Source organism: Rana temporaria, chromosome 1 (assembly GCF_905171775.1).
Source record: "Rana temporaria chromosome 1, aRanTem1.1, whole genome shotgun sequence".
NCBI lineage: Eukaryota > Metazoa > Chordata > Amphibia > Anura > Ranidae > Rana > Rana temporaria.
In genome coordinates this window covers 427571994-427587965 of record NC_053489.1, presented here as the reverse complement: position 1 = coordinate 427587965, position 15972 = coordinate 427571994, and positions in this window count along the sequence as shown.

The window sequence follows — 15972 nt, the reverse complement described above, 5'->3', positions numbered from 1 at the left end:
TTTTAGATCCACTCCAAGCTGTAAAAACAGCAGGACCCTGGACACCGAGTACGTCCCTCCATCCCTTCGCACCAAGAGATGTAGGCCAGCCAGGTGCGACGGTAGATCCTCCGGAAGAAGACTAACGTGCCGTCAGCATTGTTGAGATGACCGAGTCAGACAGACCCCGGTCACATAAAGTCTGGCTTCCAATAGTCATGTTGAGCAAGTCAGTGACTGTACAACAGGAGAAAATATGGAACCTCAAAACAGAGGGACCTCCCACTCTGGCAACTGCCAGGGTACCTCCGCTACCAGGCATCCGATATCGGCGTACCAAGGACGCCAAGGTCAATCTGGAGCGATTAGAATCATCGGGATCTCCTCAACCTCCACTCTGTAGAACAGCCAAGGAAGCAACTACAATGGAGGAATGGCAAAAAGTCGCTTATACAGACCCCACAGGGCCACCAGCGTGACTTACGCGTCTGTACCAGATCACTAGATCTGGCCACTTACTTCGACACCCTTGCGGTGGAGACGAGCGGCCAGGAGATCCATGCCCTATGAGGCTCACCTCCTGCAAGGGAGCTGAAAAACCCCAAGCACAAAGACCAGTCGCAATGGTCCAGCATCCGGCGACTCCAGTTGTCCACCTGCCAGTATACCTGATTGTAGACCGAAGCCACGGCCGTGGCGTTGTCCGGCTGAAACCAGATCGACCACGAGAAGCATAGCCTGATCGCCTAAAATAGTAGGACAATGAACGGTATTCCCAGGCGGTCTCCCACCCAGGCACTAGCCAGGCCCGACCCTGGGTAGCTACCGAGATCAGACGAGAGCGGGCACATTCAGAGAGGTGTGGCCGTAGGTCCACGCAAGTCCAGCGACCCCCCAAGTTTGTGAACCCCCCCAGGTTCACAACCCATGAGCTGGCATCCTTCGTAAACACCGACCACTGGAAGGAAGAAACAACTTCCTGGATCGAAGAGTCGGGGATCTCTGTCACCAACTCAGAGAGATTCTGACTAGGTGGTGCACCGGTATCTGATGATTTCAGAGACGAGATTTTTACCACCTGGACAGTATTTCCCCTGGAAAACCCGAGTGTGGAACTGGGCATACAGTACCGCCTTGAAGGAGGCTACCCACAGGCCCCGGACCAGCAGGCGCCCGGAGAGAAGTCCGATTGCGTGATGCCAATACCTTCACCGCAGACTAAAGGGTCTGCAATTTCTCCAGGGGAAGAAGGACCTTCGCCACCGAGGAGTCCGGATCAACCCTAGATACTCCAATGCTGAGTCGGAACCTAGCATGCCCAGGATTTTAACCCTGGGTCGCACACATGGAGGGCAGGCTTGCTGCCACTGAGCTACACCTTCTGGCCTAAACAATTAACACCCACACAAATTTGGAGGGTCTGAACACATCTACTAGGTCTAAGACAGAAGCTGCTCTCAGAAGAAAGTCGTCCAAGTAGCCAATTAGGCAAAGCCTCGCTGTCCTAACAAAGTTAGGATAAGTGCGAGCTCCTAGCTGAAAACCCATGGTGCTGACACCAGATCAAAAGGGAGGGCCACAGGCTGACAGAGACCCTCTCTCATCACGAAGCACAGAAAAAAACACTGTGACATGCGCAAAACGGGACATGCATGTATACCGTCCCTGATGTCTGAGGACGCCAGGACGTCCCCCGGATGGAGCGCAGTTACCACCGAACGAATGGATTCCGAGCGGAACTACCCGACGTTCACAAAGGTATTTAGGGCCTGAGGCCCATAGAAAACCCCAAACCTCTTGTCCTGCAGGAAAGGTAAAATTACCCCGCAGCTTAGCAAGTCCCACACTGCCCAAGGCAGACCGACGGGCCGGGAGAGGAAGACATGGGGAAAAAACTTTGTTTTGTGGATAGGAAGAAACCCTATCTAGTACTCTGAAGAGACCACCTCGCAGACCCACTGGTCGGAAAGAAGTGAGGTTTCACCGAATTGTGAACCTGCAAGCCAGGGAGGGAAGGCTACATACATTGGCAGGATTTGGGTGCTGGCGTGATCGACTTACGCACCCAGGGACGGGTTAGTCCCCCAGCTGGGCCTTTGACGGACTGGGAGGGTTGCCCCTAAATAATACACACACATAGGCCCGGATTCTTAAAGCACTTACGCCGACGTATCTACTGATGCGCCGCGTAAGCGCACGGATGAGCCGTCGTATCCCTGCACCTGATTCTTAATACAAGATACGCCTGAAATTTGGCTTCATCCGACCGACGTAAGTTTCCTAGGCCGTCGGAGCCTGGGCGCATATTTACGCTGGCCGCAAGGGGCGTTTCCATTGATTTACGCGTCGAATATGCAAATGACCGAGATACGCCGATTCACGAACGTACTTGCGCCTGTCGCAGTAGTATACGCCGTTTACGTAAGGCGTACGTCCGGCGTAAAGTTATTCCACCTATAGGAGCCGCATCCCATGCAAAGGTATGGACGACAGAACAGCCGTCGAATTTTACATTGTTTAAGTAAGTCGTACGTGAATGGGGCTGGGCGTAGGTTACGTTTACGTCGTAGGCATTGAGCTGTCATATCTTAGGGAGTATGTTCGACGTGATTCTGAGCATGCGCGCGCATGCGCCGTTCGTTCGGACCATCATTTGCATGGGGTCACGGTTCATTTAAATGAATCACTCCCACCATCCACTTACTTTGAATTAGGCGGGCTTATGCCAAAAGATTTACACTACGCTGGCGCAACGTAGGGAGCGAGTGCTTTGTGAATACTCAGCTTGCCTCTCTGGGATACGTCGGCGTAGCGCATATGATACGTCGGCGTAGCGCATATGAGATGCGCTACGCCGGAACAAAGATGCTCCGATCTACCTGAATCCGGGCCATAGTGTGTATGTATATTATGTAGGTGTATGCACACAGGCCTTTGGAGGAACCCACGCAGACACAGGGAGCGACAATGCAAGCTCCAGGCAGATTGGCGTCAGTGTCCGGATTCAAACCAATGACTCTCTTTCTGCCAAGTAATGGAGTTAACCACTACACCACCGTGTGCATAAAACCATTCTGAAACAAAAGCCCTGGATAACAATGGCGCAGCATTCAATGAAGCATCACAGACCTATATGAGGCCCTGGACCAGCTGGTCCGCTAGCCTAATAACTTTCGGGAGAGAGTCGGTGCTCCTCCACTGTCTGGTGCAAAATGCTCACTCCGTGAGTTGAATACAGCACTAGGGGTCAGGACTACTCCAAGATGGCCGTCGAGCGTTCAGAACACGGCCACAAGAAAATGGCCGACCGCAATGTAAGCTGTGCCATAGCGTGGCTATGACAAAATGGCAGCCAATGGGGGTTTTCAATGTAATTGAAAAACCTCCCAAAAAATGGCGCCAGCGCCGACTGAGACCCCCAGAGTAGTGGCCACAATAGGCCGCAAGTCAGACCCTAGCATGGTAAACAAGGAACGGGTCAGTACTTCGGTCATACAAGCGGGGGTTCCTGCAATAGGGACAGTGGTCAACTATACATGACACCCGGAGGTTCCACTACAGGAGAAGAAGCCCACCTTTTGAAAAGGCTCTCCTCAAAGGGGCACTGAACCGCCCGGTGGTGAGGGACTACAAAAGCCCTCAGCAGCTGTTCTTATTCAGCCTCTTAGAAATTATCAAAGAAGGGCACCGCAGGAACAAACCTACGCAGAGTGGAGCTTAAGAGAGTCCCTTGCAGCAGTGAGAAGCGCATAAATGCCTTATGCCATAAATGCCTTATCCTGCTTTTTTTTTTTACTACCCAGGTACCTGGTCCATGGCTCCATAACAAAGCATTCCCCAGGGGATAACGGGGGAAGAGGGCACTCTTTTACCGCCCGTCCACAGTCCACCACCTCCCTGGCACAAACATGTCCAGGACTAACAATAAAACCTCTGTGGTTGAAAATCTATAAATAGGGGGGGCGTGGTCGACCGAAGCTGAAGATAGCAGCCTAGCTTCACAGCTCGTCAGCCCAGAGAGAACATCACTGCTACAACGGCCCTCATAGCAACTACATCCACCGCCATCCTTGCTCCTGAGCTACCCAGGAACTCAGAGACTATGTCGAGGAAGAGGCTGACTGAATACAAGCCTCAGAAACTGACGGAGTTCTCCTTCAAACCGCTGCAGGACTCTAACGATGATATCCCGGATGCTATTTCGGACGGATCAGGCAGCCAGACCCCCCCCTATGCCCTCCGGTCACCCCCTGGACAGAGACCCCCTCACCAGCTAAAATGCGGCTGGACGCGCCGCCGATTCGGCCGGACACGCCACTAATTGAGGCCCCGGCTTTTCTGTCCAACCAGGCCTTGCACTCCTCAATGGCCTCTTTCCCCACCTCAGGTCAGCCTGTGCTGGACTCCACACTAAAGGATATGCTCCTGTCCTTGAAATCCTCCCTGATGACTGACCTCTCCTCTCTTTTCACCAAGATTACCTCAGACATCCACACTCTGGGGGACAGAGTCTCCCACATAGAAGGCAGTATGACAGAATGTACCTCGACTGTGAATGGCATTATTGACATGTATGATGCTGTCAGGAAGGAACAATCATGGATGCGCGCCAAACTCGCGGATTTAGAAGGCAGATCTCACAGGAACAACGTTAAACTTAGAGGGATTCCTCAATCCATAATTCCTGCAGATCTCCCTAAGTACGCCAAAGAGCTCATTCACCTCATACTCCCAGAGGCACCTCCCCGCGACATAATAATTGATCGGATCCATAGGATCGCAAAACCATCCTATCTTGCTGCCACGGTACCCAGAGATGTGTTGATGCGAGTACACTTCTTCCACATCAAGGAAAGGCTCATGTATGGAGTTAAAGCTAAAACACCTTTACCAGCTCTGTATACGGGACTCCAACTGTTTCCAGACCTCTCAAAATACACCCTCCAAATGCGGAGGCAATAGAGCCCAGTCACCAAGGGTCTCCAAAACCACAACATTCAATACAAGTGGAGATATCCAGCTTCGCTGCTCATCACCAACAACGGAAAGTCTCACGTGGTCAATGACCTTAACAAGGGTATCCACCTCCTACGCACCTGGGGTATACTGTCTGAACCCCCCAATCCACTCCCGCCTCGCGATGATCGCAACTCATTTCGCCAGAATCTGAACCTGCACCCAGACAACGTGGACATGTCATGAACCTCTGCGCGACAACGGGCCACCTACTTCGACCCTTCTCCCACGGGTCCTGACTGAAAGTTTCCTCAGTTATTTCAGCTCCTGTTGTGTTGGACTGTTCTGCCCCCTAACAGAGGTCGCGGTTGAATTCAACTCCACCTCCTTTGTTGTGCTACCTTCAGACGTTGGCATCACACAGATTCTATCACTCAGTTATCTACTCAAGATTTTCTCCTCCCCAAGTGATATTTTTAATTTATTTTTTATTGTATTTTTTGTTATGGTGTGATTTTATTGCTCCGCAAATTTTCTCACATACTGTCACGATATCGATTTATATCCTGCTGTAACATATTGTTCTATCCGCAGCTCTAGCTTCAATTCTATAACTGAGTCCTGGTTCTTCTCTGGTCCCCCCTATCCGTCCTTCCACCTCGTGTCACCAACCGCAGGTTCACCTAACTGTAAGTGTTTGCCTCTTGTACATCTGCACTGATCACTCAAGATGCCACTCAACCTCCTTTCGCTAAATGTCACTCGGCCAAACGGTACTCACTTTGGAAATCCATTAAGGCTCTTCACGGTGATATTGTCTTTACTCAGGAGACGCACCTCCTTCAATCTGACACGCATCTCTGCAAAAACTCTCCTTTTCCCCATATCTACCATGCCCCCCACTCCGCTAAATCCAGAGGAGTCATGATAACGATCCACAACTCCATTGACTTCCAGCCCCTTGATGTGATCTCAGATCCTGAAGGCCGCTATATCTTTTTAATTTGTACCATCGACAAAACGACGTTCACCCTTGTCAACATATATGCCCCCAATACCCACCAGAGTAAGTTTTTTCACAAGGTCTTAAGGTCACTCAAGCCTCTACAAAAAGGTCATAGGTGGAGACTCCCCGCTGAAAAAAATGATTTTGTCGCACAACTTGTTTGACATCTGGAGATGCCACCGACTTCACCTTTTTTCCCCCTAGACACAACTCGTCATGGTCAGACCATGCCCCAATCTCGATCACCATCGAAAACTCCAATCGCCCCCATAACACTTTTATGTGGAGAGCGAATAATTATATATTACACCATGACGATTATGCAATAGAGATTGCTCACCACATCAAAGATTTCTTTGCACTCAACATAGGGTCAGTGTCTGACCCAGGGGTATTGTGGAGAGCCCACAAGGCTTATATGAGGGGTGTGCTAATGAAAATAGGCTCTATTCATAAAAAGAAGAGGACGCAGCGCATTGATGAATTAACATCTCACATAACATCCTTAGAATCACAAAATAAGACTAGCCCCCACCCCTCACTGCTAGACCAACTCATGTCCCTTAGGCGAGAGCTCCGAACACTACTCCTTCATTCCTACGAATATCTTCAAAGGAAAGTGAAGGCTACTGCATACTCCATGTCCAATAAGGCTGGAAAGAGACTTGTACAACGTATAAAGAGTAGACGTACCAAAACTAATATCTCACAACTTTTTCACCCGCATACCAATAAGTCCCTGACGAATCCCCAAGACATAGCTAACGCATTTAGTGACTACTATAAAGATCTGTACAACTTGAATCAAGATCCCCATACCCCACAACCTACGCAAGAAGACATTAACCGTTTTCTCCAAAACATCCGACTGCCCACACTGTGCAGTGAACATATCTCGTCCCTCAACGCTCCGTTGACAGCCCAGGAAATTATGCTGACCATTAGATCACTCCCTTCTGGCAAAGCCCCTGGACCAGATGGTCTTTTGGGAGAATACTACAAATACTTTTCTGCCCACTTGATTCCACACATAACGAGATGTTCAGCAGTGCTGCCTCCTCTTCCCAATTTGCACCTGAAGCTTTAAACGCCCTTGTAGTGACGATACCGAAACCAGGGAAGGAGCCGACCATGCCTCAAAACTTCCGCCCAATTTCGCTACTGAATCTAGATTTGAAAATATACGCCAAAACCATACAGTAGCAAACAGACAAAAAGAGGTCATGCCCACCCTCATTCATAGAGACCAAAAAGGTTTCACCATAGACAGACAAGCATCGGATGCCACTAGAAGATTATTAAATCTGATTCACCATGCAGAAACGACTGGAATGCCTTCTCTGCTCCTTTCTTTGGATGCAGAGAAGGCGTTCGACAGAGTACACTGGTCTTATCTCAGATCGGTGCTCCAACGATTCAGCTTCCATGGATTCAATCTTAACGCCATTATGGCACTGTATTCCACCCCTTCAGCCCAAGTGTTCACAGCAGATATGATCTCCCGATCATTCCCCATCACCAATGGTACACGACAAGGTTGCCCCCTATCCCCTCTTATCTTCAACCTAATCATGGAACCCCTCGCAACACATATCAGAACCAATCCCTCCATCTCCGGTATGCAAATTGGCCTCACCTCCCATAAAATCAGTCTCTTTGCGGAAGATGTAATCCTAATTCTTACGGACCCGGCTTCTTCCCTGGTAGAAGTGCAGAAACTACTCACCTGGTTTAGCACTGTATCTTATTATAAAGTGAATACGACCAAATCGTTTATACTCGACATTAACCTGGACGCTACTACTAAGAACCTGTTGCAAATGCAACACCAGTTCACTTGGGCAGACAATGACATATCTTACCTGGGCATTAAGCTGACCCGCACGACTAAACATCTCTTTTCTGCCAACTTTCAGCCCCTCCTTAACAAAATTAGTTCGGACTCTCAACACATCACACAACACAAACTATCCTGGTCGGGTAGGCTAGCAGCCTTTAAAATGCTTTGCCTACCACAAATACTGTATTATTTCAGAACGCTACCTATAATAGTTCCCACGTCCTTTTTCAGATCCCTATAAACACTTCTCAACCAACATCTCTGGAAAGGTAAACGACCTCGGTGTGCCCACTCAAAACGTATCAAGCACAAACTAGCTGGAGGCGTAGGGTCCATAGACTTCGAGGACTATTACCTCGCAGCTATTCTTACCCAACTCCCCGAATGGTTCCGTGAGCGCCCTGTTACCCCATGGGGACAAATAGAACACCTCTCCCTCGCACGCCCCTCACTTAGGCACTGGATTATGAGTATTCCATTAGGAGCGACGATTCCGTCCGCTCTCTCACCTTCCATGAAAGCCACCGCCAGAGCATGGGACAAACTGATCACACATACTACCGGTAGCACCTCTCCCCCGCTAGACCAAATACCCCTAGAATCTCTACACTATATCTCGCCGGACTTGCCCTTGACCAACTGGATCCTCAAGGGAATCCGATTCTTACACCAAATAGTTTGCAGTGATGCGCCAAACCCTTTTCCCAGCTTCAGAAGGAGTTCGATCTCCCTTCCACAGAATTCTTTACCTATGTAAGACTCTGCCACTGCATGAAGACAATGGGCCAGATTCATGTAGATCGGCGCATCTTTATGCCAGGGTAGCGCATCTCTGATGCGCTACGCCAACGTAACTTCGAGAGGCAAGCACCGTATTCTCAGAGTAAATGCTCCCAACGTTGCGCCGGCGTAACTTAAATTCGTAGGCGTAAGCCAGCATACTTCAAAGTGGGAAGGAAGTGGGCGTGATCCATTTAAATGAAGCGTGACCCCATGCAAATGAAGGGCCAAACGAATGACGCATGTGACGTGATCGCATGTCCCGCGTCCCTCTGCGCATGCTCACAACTACGCCCGGCGTATCCCCTGAGATAAGCCGTCCCACCGTTTACGCCCAGGGCATAAATGCGCCCAGACATGCGCCCGTCGAGTGCAAAAGTACACCAGCAGCTTTGGTTGGTTTGGTGTTGTTACTTTTGCTTCCATATTTCAGAGCCATGTCTGCACCAGTGCCTAGGCCTAAGGACAGGAGGAAGTTAAACTTCACACGAGAGGAGAAGGCTCTTATTATTGATGCCATGTCAAGGCACAACAAGTACCTCCATGGTTCTGAGAGTGGCACGACCAGCAAGGTCCGTAAGGATGAGATACTGGCTTAGATTGCAACACAATTCAATGCCCTTGGCCATGAGGATCGGTCCCCAAAGGACATAGGCAAAAAAATAAACGACCTGCGGCGTCTCGTGAAAGAGAAGGTGGCCAAGATGAGGAGGCACAGCAGGGGCACCGGAGGTGGCCCAGCCCTGAATATCATGCTGACTACTGATGAGCAGGTCATTGCCAGGTGCCTGCATAGGGAGCAGGTGGAGGGCCTGGAGGGCTTCGATTCAGTTGATCAGCCCTTGAGGACAGGTAAGTGTGTTTTATCTCCTATCTGGTGTGTATCATGTGTGGGGGTGGAAGGGAACATGTGACAAGTGTGTGGGTCCACCAACATGTGAATGTTTTGTGTCATCCACAGATGTGCTGGAGGGAGCTGGGCCATCCTCGGCTGCTGGGCGACCCACGCCATCCCCTGAGGACAGTGTCCACACCTCTCCTTTAGAGGAAGTAGAGGAGCACGGGGACCTGGAGAAAGGAATATACCTTGGGGACGAGACCACCATCCCAGGACCCTCCCATACCTCCACCTCCATACGGGATAGCCCCCCAAGGGCCTCCTCCATCAGGGGAAGCCCCTCCTCCTCCTCCATCAGGGAAGTACCCTCAAGGGCATCCCCATACAGACGGCCCCAAGCCTCTCTTGCACCCAGGAAGGCTACGAGGAAGACGAGGGGTGATCCAGAGGCCTTAGAATTGACTTTGTCGAGGGACCAGGCCAGGCAGACCCGCCATGTTGGTTCTGTAGCATGTGAAATGCGCCGTGTGGCAGACAGCCTGGCCTCCTTGGGCCAGACCCAGGCTGCCTGCACACTGGCAGTCAAGCTGGCCCTCACCCAGCAGGCTGCTCAGACTACCGCCATCACGGAAAGCATGCAGGAGGTCAGTGCAAACAGCACAGCAATAGTGACCTGCCTGGCGGAGCTGGAGGACACAACTTCAGGCCTTGTGGCAGAGGTCAGGAGCCTGGCAGTGGCCATACAGCTGCCATTGAGGCGGTGGGGAATCAGACTAATGCGGTCCTCACACGCATAGCCCTGGCTTTGGAGGGCAGCCAGCCAGCCAGGGAGTGACCGGGGGATGATCCTCCTCCCGTTGACCCACCCCCCGCGGCTCCACCCAGGCAACAGAGGATCAGGAGCCTTGGCACTAGGCGTAGCCCACGTCAGGGCAAATGAGTGCCAGTTATATTATTTGATTATTATACTCAGGTTATGAGTGTTATTTGATTATTATACTCAGGTTATGAGTGTTATTATTTTGTAGTGTATGCACACGATCAGTAGTGCTGCTACAGTGTGACTGGTGTGTGAATGTGGGGGGGTGACACTCCTGCCAATAAGGGGTGTCACCCTCAGTCGTTGGGGAGAATTTATCCCCACGACCGTGTGAATGTGGTATGAATGGTCAGCAACATAATTGGAGCTTTGCCGTGGCGTTGCTGCTCCCAAGTCCTGCATTGTGGACTTGGGCTAATCCAATGTGATGAGGATGTGGGGTGTGTGTGCTAGGGACCACAGTGGTGTGCATGCGTGCATTCTCCTTGTGCCATGATGAATGTGTGTGTTTAACGTGCAAAGATGCCTACTGTGAGGCATCTCCTGACTGCTGTTCCCTCAGCAGACGGGGTACCCTCGGTTAGGGGGGGACTGTGTGGCTCGGGGGTCAGGTCATCACGCATGTCAATCTCCAGGCCCTTTCTCATGACGTAGTTGTGCAGAATGCAACATGCACCGATGCTCTGGCACACAAAGTTTGGGGAATACAACAGGGTCCCCCCGGACTTATCCAGGCATCGGAAACGGGACTTCAGGAGGCCAAAGGTGCGTTCCACCACTGCACGGGTACGTGCGTGTGCTTCATTGTATCTCTCTCTCCTGTGGTTTGGGGATTCCGGAATGGAGTCATGAGATGGGGCCCAAGTGCATATGCAGAGTCACCTGGAAGGGAAAAGACAGGAGGATGTTAGTCGTGCATGTGCCCCTCGTGATGTCTGCATCATGGGATCGGACAGTCATGCCTGACACCCATGTCACTCACCAACCAGCCAGCTGTTCCCGTACACGTTCTGTTCAAATTCTGTTGGGATGGTGCTTTGACGGTATATGTAGCTGTCGTGGCTGGCCCCTGGGTGTTTGGCATGGACGTGCCATAAGAGGCTATGGGCTATCACCTGTACGTTGATGGAATGCCAGTGCGTCCGATTGCGGTATATGTGCTCTGTGGCACGGGGGGGCTGGGGTGCCACACGTGTGCAATCAATGGCCCCCACGGTGCGAGATGAATGGGAGCGACAGATGCGCCCAGCCTAAATATGCGCCCAAGTTACGTCGGTCGGATGAAGCCTATTTTCTGGCGGGTACGGCGCAAAGATATGTGGGTACGGATAAGTGGGAGGCCCGCGCCTTCGGGCGGGGCACCGCCGGTGAAATACCACTAAGATATGTGGGTACGGCGCAAAGATATGCCGGCGCACATTTACGTCGGCGTAAGTCTTTGAGAATCTGACCCAATACCTCTGCCTGTATACACTATCCCTCCAAAGACTTGGAAGTTTTTCACAGACCCAGACGCCCGTACTAGGGGCATCTCCCACTTCTATAATCTACTACATATGAAAACCCAATTTTCCAAACGATTTAGCTCGTTACAATGGAAAAATGCACTTCAGTCTGTTTATTTCTCCACGAAGTGCTCTGCACTTTGGGAGCTTACCCAAAAAATCTCCTTATGGTGATATCTGACGCCGGATAGATTGGAATCCTATGTCCCCCCAAACCTCCAATCTATGTTGGAGATGCAAATCTCTTAAAGGAGACATGATCCACACATTCTGGGCTTGCCCCTCTATCCAAACATATTGGGAAAACGCATTTGATCTCACATCCACCGTTACCAAACACTCAGTGCCCCCCCACTCAAGAACTTGCATTACTCAACCTGACTATTGAGGACGTACCTTCTCCCCTTAGATATATTACTACACACATATTACTGTCCGCTAGACTCTGTTTAACGAGACTTTGGAGATCAGAGAAGACCCCGACCATTGACCAAATCATTGACCTTGTGGACCTACACTTCAGCTACGAAACTATAACAGCGACCAGCGCTGGCCAAATCACGAAATGCTGATTAGCTTGGAGTCCCTGGGTACACTGCTCTAGAGCTGCGATGACTGTGAGACGTATTGTACACTAGACGACAACACTCAGACCCTTCTTGACTGAACAATGTGACCACCGTCTAACCGAAGTGTGTGAGAACCTTTAAATCTCCGTTGCACACCTTAAGGGGTTTATCCCCTTCATGTACCCATGTTGACGGTCCCTTCCTGGGCCACAAATAGAGCCCACTTGGGGTGGCCAGGAAGGAGTGGAGACCACAGTGCTTATATGTTCAAGATATAGGGCCATATTCTCATAGAAGTTACGATGGAGTATCTCAGGATACTCCATCGTATCTCCCTTTTTTGGCCCGTGTATCTATGCGACTGATTCTTAGAATCATTTTCGCATTGATACACTTAAGATCCGCCATCTGTAAGTCACTTACACTGGCGGATCTTAAATGTAATGACGCCGGCCGCCGCTAGATGGCATTTACGTGAAGGACTCATTTGCGTATGCAAATGATCCTTCTACGCCGATTCCCGAACGAGTTTGCGTCGCTAACGTCGTTTGCGTAAGCGGAAACTTACTCCTGCTATATGAGGAGTAAGTTTCCGCAAGTCCCACGTAGGCCATGTTACGGATGGCGTCGGGTCCGCGTCGTGTTTTTTCGTCGGGTACGTCGTTTCCGTAAGTCGTTCTTGAATACGACTTTACGTCAATGACGCACACGTCGGCGTCATTGACGTTTTCCGCCGAGAACTGGAGCATGCGCACTGGGCTTTTTGAAGCCCGGCGCATGCGCAGTTCATTAGAATCGGGGGCGCGCTTAATTTGAATACAAGCCGCCCCCTTGGAGATCCGCCAGGCTACGCCGGGGCATTTACACTCTGCCGTCCCAACTTACGGAGCAAGTGTTTGGGGAATACAACACTTGCTCCTGTAAGTTGGGACAGCGGAGTGTAAGTGCCTTAAGCGCAGCCCGCGGATTTTTAGAGAGAATATGGGCCATAGTGATTATCTTTAATTCGTTAATGTAGTTATGTTTCCCTCACTATGGGGTGTTAATCCATGACGTCGTTGCGCGACGTACAATGTTCATATTGAAAGGAAAATCTATAAATAAACAATAAAAAAAAACCTCTGTGGGAATCCCAGGTTCTAACACCTGCTGCCACCACCGGCATGTTGGGGAAGGACCCAGATACTGACTCCAAATATTAATAATATTTACATAGTGTGTATGTATAATATGCACACCTGTCCTTACAAATAAACAAAAGCTCCTAGAGCCCTAGTCAGGGCCTCTCACCCACTTTCTGCGCTGATCAGGGGTACCCAGGAGACTCACCTCAGTGTGTGAGAGGAAAAGAACCGTGAGGTAACTGTGCGGCATCTGCAGGGACCTGTGTGCCAAATGGAGGCAAAATGCAACGTTTAAACAGGAAAAGATCCTAGTCTAAACTGTTACATGATGCTAAGCTTTACAAAGTGTATGCCCCTAGCTAGCACTAGGTTTTTTTTTATTTTTCACATCTGCGTAGATTCCTATTACTTCTTTATTTTATACAGGTTTATAAGGCAGTTGCCTTCAAACTGAACTGATCCCACAGACCACTTCTGTATTTGGTGGTTGCTGACTATTCCATTTGCCCCATAGGAGAATTTCTTAGTGTGTGAAGGGTCTGTTGAACTATGGTTTTGGGTCTGAGCACTCTGAGTTCCCCAATGGATTTTCAGGATGGGATTATGTGTTTTGGTTTTTCTTTTATTATTTTTCTCTGTATTCTGCAGTGGTCCACCTTGGATGCCTCAATTAGCCTTTGCACTGCATGATAGCTGGGTGACCAATGCTTCAGTCATTGTAGTTTACGTACTGAATGATGCTTGCCTCGCTCCGGGTCAGACAGGTGACTATTCCCCTAGTGGTTATACTCGAATATCTCTGACATGGCCCCCATAAGATTCATCTCCTGGAATGTTCGGGGACTCAATGACAGGGTCAAGCAATCCCTAGTTATGATCTACCTTTAAAAAATACAATCCTCAGGTTTGTATATACCACCACCTGCTACAGTATACATCTTAAAGTATCTGACTCCTCTCCTGTCTGTGTACCCTACTCATAATTTCATTATTGCTGGGGATTTTAATATTGTTCCAAACCCATCCCTAGATAAGCTGTCTCCGGGTGCTAATACAGACTCTCCCCTGTACAGTTGGGCGTCTCTCTACTGTCTGACAGATGTTAGGCGGTGGAGATACCCAGCAGATCGGGCCTATACCTGTCACTTCACTTCCTATCGCACAATGTCCAGGATAGATTTGTTCCATGTTAGTGGTGGGCCAATTCCCATTTGCGTGTGGTCACTATACTTCCAAGGGGCATATCGGATCATACGCTTGTGCTCTGCTGCCTGTAAAATCAGACGCCCCCAATGGAGAGACTGTGGCGGCTATCTTGCTGCTGGATCACTGAAACGATAAAAATTGAGATCTCCAAGTGTATTTCTGAATTTTGGTTTACAAATGCTGGAAATTTCCCCCTAAACAATATGTGGGATGCCTTTAAAGTGTGTATCAAGGGAAGCTACCAGTCCTCTATCTCCCAAACCTGCCACAATGCTACAATTATCACGAGGAGGCCGAGGCCAAGGCGCAAACTCTATAATCGCAATATGTCTTAGCTAAAAACCTGATTACCTATTTGGATATGCAAGCTGCCTACCGGGAAGTAATGCTTCTATGGGTGGCAAAGGCAAAAGAGCAGCATCTGGCGCAAACACAGCACATCTTTAAACAGGGGGGAAAAAAACTGACAGCTTCTGGTTTGGCTATCTAGGGAGCAACAGCCAATAGCCACCGTTGCTTGTATACAGGATGCCAATGTTCTACCTGTGAAGAGCAGCACAGTGGTGTAGTGGTTAGCACTTTCACCTAGCAGAAAAAGGGTTGCTGGTTTGAATCCAGACCAAAACACCATCTGCCTGAAGTTTGCATGTTCTCCCTGTGCCTGTGTGGGTTTCCTCCGGGTACTCTGGTTTCCTCTCACACTCCAAAGACATGCTGGTAGGTTAATTGGATCCTATCTAAATGTGGCTTTGGTATATGTATGATTGTGTGTTAGGAACCATAGGTTGTAAGCTCCTTGATGGCAGGGACTAATGTTAATGTACAATGTATATGTAAAGCACTGCGTAAATTGACGGCGCTATATAAGTACCTGAAATAATAATAGATCCGTTGGCTATTAATGCCTGCTTTGCCTCATGCTCTGGTGCCCTATACTCCTCCAAGGTGGATTACTTGGGTGATGACTTGGATTCCTTTCCCACTCTTACTGATGATGCCTGTAACCGTCTAGATAGCTCAATTGCTTTTGAGGAGGTACAGCAGGCTCTCTGTGAATTACAGGCGGGGAATACTCCAGGAGTGGATGGCCTGCCCTCTGAATTTTATAAAAAATATGGGGAACAGTTATTACCTAGATTACACAAGATGATAGTTAAGACTCTAAAAAAAGAAATTCTTCTGGCCTCTACGGCAGAAGCAATCATAATTGTAGTCCCTAAACAGGGTAAGGACCCAGAACTTTGTGCCTCCTACTGCCCCATATCTCTGTTCATTGCTGATGCCAAGATTCTTACCAAAGTTCATGGAACTGTTCCCAGCCTTGTCCTTAGTTTTCTCACTCACCTTTG